Below are 16,190 nucleotides of genomic sequence, written 5' to 3' on the forward strand. Positions count from 1 at the left end.
GCGCGCTCCGTCTCCACGACGTCGCTCACTGTCGCCGATGCGCCCACGTCCGGTCGCACGCGACCAGGAAAACAAGTCGCAGTCCAGGAGGCAAGGGCTGCGATGCTATCGAACTGCGAAAGCCCTCAGCGAAGCCCATCGAACGTGATAGACGTCGATGAGGGTGTGTTTGTCGTGATAGACGTGTTTGTCGACGGTGTTCCCGCCTCTGCCCTTGTCGACACTGGAGCCGCGGTATCCGTTATGGATCAAAAATTGAGCCGATTACTACGAAAAGTGAGGACGCCACTTTCTAGGATGTCTCTTCGTACAGCCAGCTCCCAGAGTATTCATCCTACAGCAATATGCAAAGCTCGCGGCGTCATTCAGGACGTTCTGTACGATGTCGAGTTCATTATAATTGCTGCATGCTCTCACGACGTCATCCTGGGATGGGATTTTCTCTCCCGCCACGACGCCGTAATTCATTGCGCACAAGCCGAAATCGAACTCTCCCCGTTCTCAGATCTGACGCCGGCAGACACTTCATCGGTATCGAGCAAGATCCTCGTCAAAGACGATACCAAAGTGCCTCCAAACTCGTCGACGGCTGTGTCAGTCGACTGCGCCGGTCTCTCCGACACCATTGCACTCATTTCGCCATCTGACCACGTTTGCACAAGGAGAGGCTTGCTGGTACCTTTCACGACCGTCCAGGTCACTCAGGGCATTACCGCTATTTTTGTTCACAACCCATCTCCATACATTGTTACGTTGGTGCGAGGGGAATGTCTTGGCAGAGTGGAACCCCTCGAAGACGCACAAGTTGTGGACGCACCCGGTGACACGCACTGTCCCAGTTCCGGTACGCTCAGTGCTGTTTCCGCGTCCGATTCGTCACCTGCTGATGTGTTTAGGTCCTCCATTGCTGACGACCTCACATCAGTCCAGCGTTCCCGACTTCCGTGCCTGCTGGAAGAATTTCGTTCTTCTTTCGATGTCGGGCAAACTTCTCTCGGCCGCACTTCCGCTGTTACGCATCGCATCGACACCGGCTCCCAACCACCACTGCGGCAACGTCCATATCGCGTGTCTCCCACAGAACGGCGGGTCATTAATCAGCAAGTCGACGATATGCTTCGACGCGACGTTATTCGGCCCTCGGACAGCCCATGGGCGTCTCCCGTTCTTCTCGTTGCGAAGAAGGACGGTTCCGTGCGGTTCTGTGTGGACTACCGACGGCTCAACAAGATCACTCGCAAGGATGTTTATTCGCTGCCGCGAATCGACGACGGAATTGACAGCCTGCAAGTAGCCGAATTCTTTTCGTCTCTTGATTTGCGCTCGGGGTACTGGCAAGAACCCATGGCGGATGACGCTCGACCGAAGACAGCCTTTGTCACGCCCGACGGCTTGTACGAGTTCAACGTCATGCCGTTTGGTCTGTGTAATGCGCCCGTGACCTTCGAGCGCATGATGGACACCGTTCTGCGCAACTTGAAATGGCACACGTGCTTGTGTTACCTGGACGACGTCGTGGTTTTCGCTCCGGACTTCTCCACGCATCTCCAACGTCTGCAGCATGTTTTGACGCGTTTGCGCAACGCCGGCCTCCAACTGAATCTGAAGAAGTGCCGATTTGCAGCACGGCAGCTGACAATCCTCGGCTACGTCGTGTCCAAGGACGGAATCCTTCCCGATCCGGCCAAGCTTCGGGCCGTGGCCGAATTTCCCAAACCTACGTCCGTAAAAGAACTGCGCAGTTTCGTAGGACTGTGTTCGTACTTTCGACGCTTCATACGAAACTTTGCCACCATCATATCGCCGCTGACGAAGCTCCTTGGAAGTAACGGACCCCTAAATACGTGGTCGTCCGAGTGTGACGAGGCGTTCGCAAAGCTCCGTCGTTTGTTGACGTCTCCTCCCATACTACGCCACTACGATCCTACGGCCCCAACGGAGGTACACGCGGACGCCAGCGGTGTAGGCCTCGGCGCTGTCCTTGCGCAGCGCAAACCGGGGTTCCCCGAATATGTCGTGGCATACGCAAGCCGTACGCTTACCAGAGCCGAGACCGATTACTCAGTCACGGAAAAAGTGTGCCTGGCGATCATATGGGCCCTTACAAAGTTTCGACCTTATTTGTATGGTCGTCCATTTGATGTCGTCACCGACCATCATGCACTATGCTGGCTGTCGTCTTTGAAGGATCCCTCAGGCCGTCTCGCGCGCTGGGCACTTCGCCTGCAGGACTACGACATCCGCGTGCTGTACCGCAACGGACGCCAGCATGCTGACGCTGACGCCCTCTCGCGCTCCCCCTTGCCTGACGACAATGCCCCCTGCTCAGTACCTCACATGGCTTTTGCTTCAATCAACATTCACACCATCGCTACCGAACAGCGCAAGGATAAATGGATCACGTCGCTGAACGACTTGCTCACTGATCCGTCGGCAACACCATCCACTCGCGCGTTGCGTCGTCAAGCCCACCATTTCGCCGTTCGTGACGACCTCCTGCACCGACGCAATTACAACGCCGACGGCCGCCAGTGGCTACTAGTGATACCCCGCAGTCTGCGTTCTGAAATATGCGAAGCCTTCCACTCTGACCCGCAATGCGCGCACTCTGGGGTATCCAAAACTTACCACCGCATTCGACAACGATACTTCTGGGGTGGGATGTACCGCTACGTGCAGAAGTTCGTTCGCTCCTGCCTCGATTGCCAACGCCGAAAACCTGCAACGCACGTGTCGCCAGCAGGTCTACAGCCATTACCTTGCTCTAACCGTCCGTTTGGGCGCGTGGGCATCGATTTGTATGGACCACTTCCTCTGTCTTCGGCTGGTAATCGCTGGGCCATCGTCGCTGTTGACCATCTAACGCGATACGCTGAAACCGCCGCCCTCCCAGCAGCTACAGCGCGCGATGTTGCCTCCTTCCTACTACACAGATTCATACTGCGTCATGGTCCACCCCAAGAGCTTCTCAGCGATCGAGGCCGTGTCTTCTTATCAGAAGTCTTGGAAGCCATTCTGAAAGAGTGTCATGCTGTTCACCGCAAAACTACTGCTTACCACCCGCAGACGAATGGCCTAACCGAACGCTTTAACCGCACGCTCGGCGACATGCTGTCAATGTACGTCGCCGCCGATCACACCAATTGGGATGCCATTCTGCCCTTCGTCACCTACGCCTATAATAGCGCCCCTCAGAGCACTACTGGTTTTTCACCCTTCTTCTTACTGTACGGAAGGCACCCGTCGCACACCATCGACACGATACTTCCATACAAGCCGGATCCATCTGAGTGTGCGCCTATTTCTGACACAGCCAGGCTTGCTGAAGAGTGTCGCGAGCTTGCCAATACATTTACGACGCAGGAACAAGAGGTGCAGAAGAGCATTCGCGATGGCACCACCACTTCTGAGCCTACGTTCCTCCCTGGAGCGCTCGTATGGCTCTCGGTCCCTACCACTGCAAGTGGCCTCTCTTCGAAACTGCTGCCGAAATACGAAGGCCCATACCGGGTCGTCGAGCGCACATCCCCGGTCAACTACTTGATCGAACCCATCGAACCAGCTTCGGACATGCGCCGTCGAGGGCGCGACATAGTCAACGTGGAGCGCCTCAAGGCCTACTATGACCCACTCATAGTGACGAGCTGTTAGGTCGCCGGACGGCTCCCTTTTCGTACCCGGGGTAATTGTGGCGAAGCAATTGGTACTCTTTAACGGTTGCGTTCTCCAGCGGCTCCTAGTGGGTCGTCCTCTTATAACGCTGCTAGCTCTCGGAGCCCGTGCTCTTGCCTTGACTGTCGCCATGGCGAATTGTCGCGGAGTCCCGTCCAATAAACCGCTTAACAACGCAAAGAAAGCAAATGCATGTAACTATTCGAGCACAGTGTGACGATTGTATATGCATTTGGAGAACGCCATTTTAATCTTATGATGCTGCTGATCAAGCTAAAACACGTCTTTTTAACAATCAGGCGCATTACTCGACAGAAATGTCGCAAAAACGCACTTAAAAGGGTTCATTGCTGGGCTGGGGGTCTTGGATAACTGCTGAGATATTTCTGATTGATGTCGTAGACCATATGCCATGTCTGACATAGAGCGATCCGCTAGCGCCATCGAGCAACCATGAGCGTTCACAACGCCACAGGCAGAGCGGCGTATAGGAAGCTGCAAAAGCTCGCCCTGCGGGCCACTTAGCGGGAACATCAACAGAATGCCATTCTACTTTTTCTAATAAATCCTCAAGTAAAGTGCGTTGGGGGGCTAGTTGGAAAGGGGTACGTGGCAGGCCACCCTCAGCCGGTACCTCCAAAACAGTTGAGAAGCTTGGAACCTGAGGATCCCTACAGGATTGCTAGTTCGGACCGACTTGTGGACATGTTGAAAGACACGCAGCCAGAAGTGACTTCTGGCTTTTCGGTGGACATAGAGGAGTTGTCCTATTCGGTCGCCCACGAGGACCTGTTCGTGTCCGTTCGCAACTGCATTGAACGCTCGGGAGTGGTGGACTTTCAAAAAAAGTCACAGTTTCGCCGTAACGGCCAAGCAATGAATGCGATAGCAATAAATTGGAATGTAACGCGAAGAACGGAAAGCAGCTCGAAATTGCCAGCGCGTCACTCGAGCCCAAAGGACGCACGAAAAGAACGCACACAGGACGAGCGCGAACTACCATGCGTCACAGCTCGACACTGGAAGCGCACTGCTCAAACATAAAGCAGGACGCACGAAACGAACGAACAGGTACACACAGGACGAGCGCGAACTGTCCCAGTTGTTACATATTTCTGTTTGAACAGCGCGGTCCTTTCGCAAACGCGGCCGCTGCAGCGAGCAAAGCGACCTTCGTACGCTCTGTGACTTCAGCGCGGACATCGCGGGGAAAGCACAAGACATACAACCCCCCGCTCCCTCCCCCCCTCCGCCAGCCGCTCCCTTCTTTCCTCTTGTCAAGATGTACTTTTGGGCTAGTTGGTTCATATTCACAGTAGAAGAGCGCCGGCGAAAACAACAGACCAGACGACGAGAGGACACATAACACAAGGCCTCGAGATAAGCGCACGAAGGCGACCACGCCCTATAGGTCGAAGAGCAACGGCGTTCGCAGGAACGGGGCGACTACCTTTAAAGCGCGCCACGCGTGCACATCACGCCATCTATGTGGTAACTAAGAAAGCATGCTGGTGTAAGTGTTGTGTATAAATAGCTCGCCGTTAGCGGGCTGAAAGACGGTGCTGTTGGTGGCCTAACCGTCTAACTCCGCGCACTGGAAAGCGGCAGGCCGCCCGTTCGATTCCGCGCGTCGGAAAGTTTTTCTGAATTATTTTTCTTTGTGGCTTTGATATATCAGGGTAAAATAAATATTTGTTTCCTATATTGTAGTACGAAGTCTTTCCCAATATTTTTTACGGTAGCCAGAAGAAGTTCTCGTTATCCATATATATATATATATATATATATATATATATATATATATATATATATATATATATATATATATATATATATATATATGCTGAAGTGAAGTGGACGAACAAACGAAAAACGATGCTTTATTGCCAACGTTGCGGCCGGGGACCGGCCTTCGTCAGGGCACACACATGTGTGCCCTGACGAAGGCCGGTCCCCGGCTGCAACGTTGGCAATAAAGCAGCAACGTTGGCAATAAAGCATCGTTTTTCGTTCGTTCGTCCACTTCACTTCAGCATCTATAATTCTACCGAATCCAGGAAGACCTTCTACATATATATATATATATATATATATATATATATATATATATATTGTAGCGAAGCTCATTGGAACTCTAAAGTGGGTCGTCCTCTCCGGCCCCTTCTAGTGGGTTGCCCTCTTCGGACAGAGCGCAGCTCGCGCAGAGTCGGCCCCGCCTTGACTGTCGCTGTCGTTCATCTTCGCCGAGTGTCCGCCAATAAACATCCGCCAATAAACATCTGCCGGTTCTGCCACCGCTGCTGCTTTGGCAGCAGCGGTGGCAGAACCGGCAGATCTACTCATTTTCGTCTGTCTGCGCAGATTTTTCGTCGACCACTGTCTTCCTGTCGGTGGCCTGAGTGGGGCCCATCTTCCTGCTATCAAGTTTCATCGCATCGTGTGCTATTTTCACGCCGCGATTTCTTCGACTGAACTGCTGTCTCCATCTGAGGCTACCGACGATCTCACCGCTGGGGGCCACCACCATCACCGAACTTCACTATAAAATCACCGACCCTGAGGACCGCGGCTCTTTGGCAGCAGCGGTGGCAGAACCGGCAGATCTACTTATTTTCGTCTGTCTGCGCAGGTTAGTCAACGCCCTGTAAAAAAAATATTTCTTGCTCTTAGCGTGTTTCCTCTGTCGCCGCTGCTGCCAAGCAAACCGAATTTGTTCTCTGTGCTACATTTCCTGCTACTATGTCAACACTAAATGCATGCCCTACATGTAATGTTGCTATTAAATCGGATGAATTGTCGGTGGCATGTGGCGAGTGTAGCCACTGTTTTCATTTTGGAACATGTGCTGGCATATCAGAAAAACAGTATAAAAAGAAGTCTGAATCGGCTAAGCAAAAGTGGGTTTGCTGTACGTGCAAAGACACTGGAAAAAGTGCCGAGATCACTGAAGGGAGGTCTGAAGCTGAAGATGACATCAGATCCATTCTCGGTGGTATAAGTCAGAAGTTAGACGAGTTGTTGCCGCTCAAGGAAACAGTGCCAAACATCGAGCGGTCGATACAGCTCATGTCGGACAAGTACGATGAGATGTTGACGAGACTTGCCGCGCAAGAAAAAGACACGAAAGAAATACGGAAAAGACTTGAGCGCCTTGAACAGAACACCTGCGCTAGTGATGATGCTACAAAAAGACTTGAGGCAGATTTAAATGAGCCCGAGTGGAGAAGCCGCAAGTTAAACTTGGAAATACATGGTGTTGGTGTCTCTGAAGGTGAAAATTTGCTTGCAAAGGTAAATTCTGTAGCCAGCATGATTGACGTTCGTGCACTTGAAGCAACAGACGTCGCCGCCATTCACCGCCTCCCGTGCAAATTTGGCAAAACACCAAGTACAATCGTTCGGTATACCAGACAATCTGTTAGAGACGAATGGCTGCATAACCGGTCAAAACTGAGAGAAAAGAAATCCAACCTGTTCATCCAAGAGAACTTGACCAGTCAAAGCCGGCAACTTCTTCGAGAGGCTAAAGAATGGGCGAAAGAAAATGGGTACAAATACGCATGGCACAAGAACGACGGTGATTCTGTGCTAGTAGTGCGTCACAGGTCCGACTTTCCCGTGTAATCCTGCTAGTTGACTGATCTAGAATAATTTCATTCTTCAAAATAGCTAATCAAAATCCCTTTCTTCCGCACGAGTTGGATACTTTTGTGTCAAGACACCACGCACATTCCTTGAAGTGCATTCATCTAAATGTTCGGTCGCTCTACAGCAAGGAAGCAGATTAAATGACTTTATCAATGGTTTTCATTTTCTGTTTGATGCAGTAATGCTCAGTGAAACTTGGTGCAGGGATGACCGTGATTTGTTCAAATTTTCATCTTATCAATCGTATTGTGTGAACAGAACTAATCGTCGAGGCGGTGGCGTTATGCTGTTGCTAAGGGAGCGCGTAAACTGCGAGCTGCTTTCCAACTTTTGTATCTGTTGTGATGATATTGAAATAATAACAGCTCGTGTGAATGACTGTATGTTTTCTGTCTGCTATAGACCACCAAATGGAAATCTTTCTAGTTTCTTTTCTTTTTATGAACAGCTATTGTCATTTGCTTCAGAAACTGGCAATTATTTGGTGTCTGCTGGTGATTTCAATATTGACTTGTTGACCATTTCTGCACCACAAAAAGCAATGTTAACCATGCTGACTTCAAACGGTTGCGAAAATTTAATCCGTGTACCGACAAGGATAACAACTGAAAGCGAAACACTGCTAGATTTATTTATCACTAATATCGATTCTTCAAATGCCAATAGTGGTGTAATATCGTATGACCTTAGTGACCACCTCCCAATATTCGCTCTGCTAAGAAAGCAAAATTTCATGGTAAATGAAAAGCATCAGTACGTTTCTTTTCAAAATATTACACAAACAGGTATGAATAATTTTAGAGCTGAATTGCTCCTTAGCGATATTACGCAAATTCTGAAAATAGATGACGTTGACATGGCATACAGTAAACTTATTGATGATATTTCTTGTGTATATAAGCGTCGCTTCCCACAAAAAAAGTTTAAATTGGGCAAAAAAATAAGAAAACCATGGATAACCCCTGAATTGTTACAAAAAATTAACTGTAAAAATGCGCTTTATCACAAGTTCATTAAAAATAAGGATCCAAGCATATTGAAAGAATACAAATCGCTTAGAAACAAGCTAAACAGAGAACTAAGATCGCACAGGAAATGCTATTTTCAAGCTGAGTTTGATAGCTGCTCGAACAAACCCGATATGTTGTGGCAAAAGCCTAATACTAGCTTAAATCGCCGTAAATCGTCTCCACGTGTGGAAAAGCTATTTCTTGGTGGCCGCGAAATATCGGGCGATGATTTGGCCAATACATTTAATGATTATTTTGTGAGCAATTGCAATTCTTGTGCATCTGCTGATATTACAAAATCTATGCCAGATAGGAATCCATCTTCCCTTTTCCTTCACCCATTTACGGAGTCTGAAGTACTGTCAGTTTTTCTTTCACTTAAAAATAGCTCAAGTTGCGATGTTGAGGGCATGCAGGTTCGTCCAATCAAGTATGTGCTTGATATCATTTGTCCATATCTCACCTATATTTTTAATCTGTCTTTGGCGAGCGCTATCTTTCCCAGGAGGATGCAGATCGCAAGAGTTTCTGTGCTTTTTAAGAAAGGAGACGTAAACGATATGAAAAATTATAGGCCTATTTCGATATTACCAGTATTATCTAAAGGGCTGGAGAAACTTATACATATCCAAATGTCTAAATTTTTCGATAAGCACAATCTTATCTCTACAGCCCAATTTCGATTTAGGAAACGCCTGTCTACTGAGTTAGCCTTACTACAACAAAAAGAATTCATTTTATCACAATTTGAAAGCAAGAATCTTGTGCTCGGCCTTTACATTGATTTCACTAAAGCATTTGATTGCATGCATCATTCCATATTACTTGAAAAACTTGAAACTTACGGTATTCGCGGGCACTGCTTAAACCTCCTGAAGTCTTACCTTGATCATCGCTATCAATACGTTCAGATTGAAAATTGCCGTTCAGACTTAAAACATCAGTAGAGGCGTTCCTCAAGGCAGTATTTTCGGCCCATTTCTTTTTAAAGTTTACATAAATGACCTGGTAAATATCTACAGTGATGCGAAATACGTCATGTACGCTGACGACGCTAGTCTATTTTTTTCGTCACCTGAACTTGGTAGCCTTCAGAGCAACGCCAACACTGCCCTGAAGGCTCTCCAAGAATGGTCCGCAGCAAACGTTCTGCAAATTAATACAAAAAGACAAACGCCGTGATTTTCAGACCGACATCTCAGCAGATAAGCTGCGATCACATCACTCTCCTTTACGCACATGATACAATCGAAACAGTAAGTAGTGTAAAAATACTGGGCGTTACCTTCACACAAAATATGATTTGGGATGTACACATCGAATCGGTTTTAGGGAAGTTATCTCGTGTGGTCGCTATGATGGCGCGTAACAGGTTTATATTACCTTTAAAATAAAGCTTCTTGTTTACAATGCACTCTTTTTTTCTTCCTTATATTATTGTTTTTTGGTATGGGGTACGACGACATATACCAATAGTGAAAGACTTCATATACTGCAGAAAAAGTTTCTACGAGCACTTTTCAATGTACCCTATAATTCTGTCACTAATCCCGTTAATGGGGACGGCAACCGCCGGGCGGATTCTAAGGGCTGGCGTCAAGGCCCTCCGAAAACGCACCACGAAAGCGCGGACAATTTAGAGTTGGTCCTTTGGTGCGCCAGCGAACGCCGGTTGTGGTCCAAAGACCGAGTCAGAGCCGAGAGTCGATAACACAAACGAAAACGAAATATATTCTTAGTTAAGGCAATACAAATAATACAAACACGTGCACACTCGGCTGGTACCAGTTACAACTTCACAATATTACTCAGATGGTGTTTACACAACGGGAGCTAAACAAACAGATCACACGCTACAAATGCAATCGCATGCATTACAACTATTCAATGACCGTTAAAGTCCTGAATATACAATGGCGTATCCAGTCCGCAATACTTGGACGGTAATCGAATGCTTCTCTTCAAGGAAACACTCACGCCAGCTCCAGCGTTGATCGTCGTAGCTCAACCGTCGTCGTGACTTGTCACGGCTCACGCGGCGTCGTCATCGGAGTCTTCCAGATCCACGACCGACTGACCGCACACCATCATAAACACGTCTTCTTTGGCTAACGGAGCCACACTTCGCATAACTTCACCATCACCGGGCCGACTGACTCGCTCACTGACTTGCCGTCCCCCTTCACTGACTCCACTACCGTCGATTGCACGCTTTTATCCCTTCTCCCCTGGGTTCTAGAAGCGTCGGGAGAGTTCTTCTGCGTGCAGTACAGCTAAGCCTGGGGAAAGGGCGAGAGCTTTCTCGTAGGTTCGAATCGCGGCGGCATCGCTCGCGGATGCGTCCCCCCTTCCTTCTAGAAACATCCAGTATTTGCCGGGCGTTTGATCGCGTCGTCTGCGCCTGGCTCGATTGGGTGAGGAGGATGCGGCGCGCCGGCGTCTTTTGATGCTTGTTTTTTCGTCTTTTCGCGCTTCTTGGCGAGCGGTTCGCGCCGTTCTGTCTCGTAGCAGTTTGAAAGCGGCCTCGCGCGCGCTTTATAACCCGCTAATTTGTGACACTGCCCCCCACTTCAAGAATATTATCACATAATATTCAAACAACACAAATTAGCGCGCACATACACATCCAAAAATGTCCCACATACAGAGCCCATAACTCAGTCCACACACAATGCGCGTCACATTCATAATAGAACTCTCAATACAATTCCAGGGCATTTCAATGTCACAACATATGAAAGATAAACACAAGTACAAAAGTACAAAACGCCATCATACATTTCATATAAACAATGCGAACGCACAAAGCTCTGCAATTATAATGCACATACAATTATATCAATAGCATTGTACACATAATGTTAAGTAAACGACACTCGGGCTCACTAGCCATACACACATGACACAGGGAATAATAACACTTCAAACACTTTCAAACACAAAACACTTCAAACAAATTCAATTCCAACACCCTGTCCTGCTCAAATAGACTCGCGCTTGCGCCCCTTCTTTCGGTGCTCGCTCGCTCTCTTTTTGTTCCTCTTCCTTTTCTTGCGAGCCCTTCCATTTGACGGTGCCGGAGGGGGCGTCTCTGCTGCCGTCGACACATTCGACATCGGCAAGGCGTGGTCGCGTTCGTTAGAACGTTCGCAGAGCTTCGCCAACTTCTGCGCGCCGTGGTGTTTTGCTTGGACGACCACCTTCGTCATCTTTTGAGCCGCAGATGATGGTGGCCGCTCAGTTGCAACATCACCTGCTCGGCGCGTCTTCACAGGCGGTACAGCGACCATTGGTGCCGCATTGTTGCCGTTCTCTGACACCTCGGCCTCAATCTGAGCTCTGGCGACATCCTTCATGAGATTCCCTTCCGCGGTTCCTTTCTGTTGCGGTTGCCGAACTGACGAGGGCTCCATCTTCGGGGCTTCTCCCAAACGTTCAGGATCGTCCTGCCCTCGCGCTCCGGCGATGTTTCCAATGATTAGGTCAATCAGGGGGTTATTCATGCACAGGGCAGTAACTCTCCCGCTGAAGTAAGGGGTCTCAACCTCAATCGTGGCTTCAGGAAGCATTCGAATAGAACTATCAAGCAGGCGAACCGGTTGGGTATTGCCTGTGAAATCACTCTCTCGGACCAATTTCTTTCGTACGATAACAGTGGTGCATCCACTATCTCTTAATACCGTGGCTTCCTTTCCACCAACTTTCCCCTTAACTGTCGGCATTTCTTTCTTTTTGTCTGTTGTCACCGCAGCACCAATGAAATCCATCTTCTTCCCACTTTTCAGATCGGCCAATTCATCTTTGACTGCTTCTGTTTCCACTTTTGGCGGGGCATACGCACAAGCTGCTTGGTGGGCTTTACTCGCATCGATTGGACATACGTCTGCTTTGTGGCCAGTCTGACCACATTTAAAACACTTCATCACACTGGTGCGTGAGAAGTTAGTCCGACAGCTGTTAGCGCGATGGCCCACCCGGTTACACAGAAAGCATCGCGGAACACTCTCCGGTGCACGCTTCTTTTCGTCGGGTGCCGATTTCTTCGACTCCTCGTGAGCCTCCTTTTTTACTTTGGCCAAATTCGTGCCACCTTGCGCTTCTAAGAATTGATCGGCCAATTCAAGCATATCCTCAAGCGATTTAGCTCTCCTCTCTTTCAGATACAGCGACAGGCTCGGGTGGCAACTGGTGAGAAATTGCTCTCTGATTAAAAGCTCTCTAAGCTCACCGTACTCCTGTGCCGTCTCCGAAAGTTCGATCCACCTGTCAAAATAATGGCTGAGCCGCGCGGCATACTGCGTTGCCGTCTCGCCATCAGCTGGCTTTCCCGTACGGAACCGATCTCGGAAGCCTTCCACGGTGAATCGACATCGCTTCAGCAAAGCAGCTTTTACTCTTCCGTAATTAGCTGCATCGGAAGGTGTCAGCCTACCGTACACACTGAGCGCTTCGCCACTCAAACAAGTGCTCAAAGCTGTTGCCCATTGCTGCTCCGGCCAATTTTGGCTTCTAGCTATTGTCTCAAACCTGTGCAGGTATGCATCAAGGTCATCTTTCCTCTCATCAAACGCCACAAGCAGTTTGCTTGGGTTCAAACGGAAGCTATGATCTTCCCTTTCGCTGCTCTCCACTCTAGCTTGCACGGGAGTCTCTATGCGCTGTTGCAAACGGAGCCGTTCGAGTTCCAATTCGTGCTGCCGTTGCCTTTCTCTCTCAGCCATCTGCGCCTCTCTTTCTTCTCTATCCCTCTCAGCTGCTAGCCTCTCTCTCTCCAGCTCCAGTTTCAATTGTTCTCTTTCTTCCTTCAACTGTCGCTCCTTCGCCTCTCGTTCTTCTTTCTCCCTCTCAGCTGCCAGCCTCTCTCTTTCAAGCTCTGCTGCTTTTTCTTCCTTAACTCTTTCTCTTTCTTCTTTTTCCTTTTGGCTGACCCACTTTCGTAATTCGGCCCCAGACAAACCCATCTTCTCACCAAGGGCAACTAATTTCTCGAGATCCATGATGCCCGTCAACAAAACCTAGCCGCGTGCACAAAATATCTGCCTACTTCGAATACAAAAACACTCTATGCACACAGGTTAGCGAGAACGCGGTGCAGCACTCAAAAATCGTTCGCAAGCACTATCAACGTCTCAAGGCTCTTTCTCCCTACTTTGGACACACTGTGCACCAAAAGGGTCCTGTGTCGCGGACGCCAGAATAATTGTCACTAATCCCGTTAATGGGGACGGCAACCGCCGGGCGGATTCTAAGGGCTGGCGTCAAGGCCCTCCGAAAACGCACCACGAAAGCGCGGACAATTTAGAGTTGGTCCTTTGGTGCGCCAGCGAACGCCGGTTGTGGTCCAAAGACCGAGTCAGAGCCGAGAGTCGATAACACAAACGAAAACGAAATATATTCTTAGTTAAGGCAATAGAAATAATACAAACACGTGCACACTCGGCTGGTACCAGTTACAACTTCACAATATTACTCAGATGGTGTTTACACAACGGGAGCTAAACAAACAGATCACACGCTACAAATGCAATCGCATGCATTACAACTATTCAATGACCGTTAAAGTCCTGAATATACAATGGCGTATCCAGTCCGCAATACTTGGACGGTAATCGAATGCTTCTCTTCAAGGAAACACTCACGCCAGCTCCAGCGTTGATCGTCGTAGCTCAACCGTCGTCGTAACTTGTCACGGCTCACGCGGCGTCGTCATCGGAGTCTTCCAGATCCACGACCGACTGACCGCACACCATCATAAACACGTCTTCTTTGGCTAACGGAGCCACACTTCGCATAACTTCACCATCACCGGGCCGACTGACTCGCTCACTGACTTGCCGTCCCCCTTCACTGACTCCACTACCGTCGATTGCACGCTTTTATCCCTTCTCCCCTGGGTTCTAGAAGCGTCGGGAGAGTTCTTCTGCGTGCAGTACAGCTAAGCCTGGGGAAAGGGCGAGAGCTTTCTCGTAGGTTCGAATCGCGGCGGCATCGCTCGCGGATGCGTCCCCCCTTCCTTCTAGAAACATCCAGTATTTGCCGGGCGTTTGATCGCGTCGTCTGCGCCTGGCTCGATTGGGTGAGGAGGATGCGGCGCGCCGGCGTCTTTTGATGCTTGTTTTTTCGTCTTTTCGCGCTTCTTGGCGAGCGGTTCGCGCCGTTCTGTCTCGTAGCAGTTTGAAAGCGGCCTCGCGCGCGCTTTATAACCCGCTAATTTGTGACAAATTCCCATACCTCAGATTTATTTTTGAAAGGAAATATCACCGTGTGTTTAACCTTTACAATTTTAAGTTAAGTCTAGCGTTTAAACGAGAAATAAAGGAAAACTTAAAGATTTTCCATGAGTTATCTAATCTTCCTAAAAACATTCATATGGCACTCGTCACATAGAACAGTGGAAGGTGGTCACTGCGCGGGCAAAGTATTCTATGCAGCGAATATTATGCACGCTACCAACCCTTTTAAATTCATTTCATAAATTACAAATTGATTTGCAGATAACTTCTGCACGAACACTGCGCGAACATTTCATCAATCCATGCTCACATAGTAAATAGGAGAAAAATATTGCTTTCTTCATATTTTTTACTGTTGTGGCTGTTTCTTTTTGTATGAAATTGTATAATTTTTTGAATATATTCGTATTCTGAATATTGTGTTCTATATGATTTTCTTTTTCTTTTGTGAAACTGTGCTATCGCTGCCTGCATTGTAGAGGTGGCTGTGGGCCTCTGTCAAGTTGCTTGTGTTTCAAGCAACTTTTACCCGCAGTCTCCTCCATCAACGATGGAAATAAAGAAGTTATTATTATTATTATTATTATTATTATTATTATTATTATTATTATTATTATTATTATTATTATTATTATTATTATCATTATAATTTGGTGGAGAGTGCTGTGCCCTTCAAAAAACTACGGTCAGCATTCAATGCCCTTGGAGCTTCGATCCCATGCCGTGCCCTCTACCATGACTCAAGATGCCGCCCAGCAAACGCCTCCCCCTGTACCGACATCCTGTCCCGGTGTCCCCCGCATCCGCGACCCTCCTGTTTTCACCGGCGCGGATGGCACCGACGTCGAGGACTGGCTAGCGATTTACGAGCGTGTCAGCGTACCCAATGGGACGAGGCAGGAAAACTGAGCAACCTGGTTTTCTACCTCGCGGGTGTCGGAAGCCTATGGTACAACAACCACGCATCTGATTTCGCTACGTGGTCCGCTTTCAAGACCGCCATCGTCGACGTGTTTGGCCGCCCTGCGGTTCGTAAGCTGCAAGCTGAACAGCGCTTACGGGAACGAGCCCAGCAGTCCGGCGAGTCTTTCACGAGTTACATTGAATACGTCCTGGACTTGTGCAAGAAAGCCAACGCGACCATGTCTGAAGCTGAGAAGATCCGGAACGTCATGAAAGGCATCGAGGACGATGCCGTCACCATGCTACTCGCCAAAAGCCCTTGCACTGTGGCTGAGGTCATCACACTGTGCCAAAGCTACGAGGAGCTGCCCCGGCAGCGGCTGATGACGCGTCGACCTCCATCACGCGACGCCGATCTCGCTGGCATGTCGGCTATTTCGGACCACTCCGTCTTGCTCGCCGAAATCAAGTCCTTCGTGCGCGAGGAGATTGCCCGCCAGTTCTCTCTACTGGCCTTCGCTCACCCGCAGCCTGTTGAACAGCCGTCGACCCCACTGCTGCCTCCTCTACGCCGGGCTATTGAGCATGAAATCGCGGAGGTCATGCCGGAATACCACTAACCCCCTCGGGCGACTGCGCAGCTCAGTTACACGCAAGTTGTAGCTAGGCCGCCCCCAGCAATCCCTGTGGTTACCCCACTTACTTACGCCGGAGCCGTCGCCAG

The sequence above is a fragment of the Rhipicephalus sanguineus genome, chromosome 2 (assembly GCF_013339695.2).
Source record: "Rhipicephalus sanguineus isolate Rsan-2018 chromosome 2, BIME_Rsan_1.4, whole genome shotgun sequence".
NCBI lineage: Eukaryota > Metazoa > Arthropoda > Arachnida > Ixodida > Ixodidae > Rhipicephalus > Rhipicephalus sanguineus.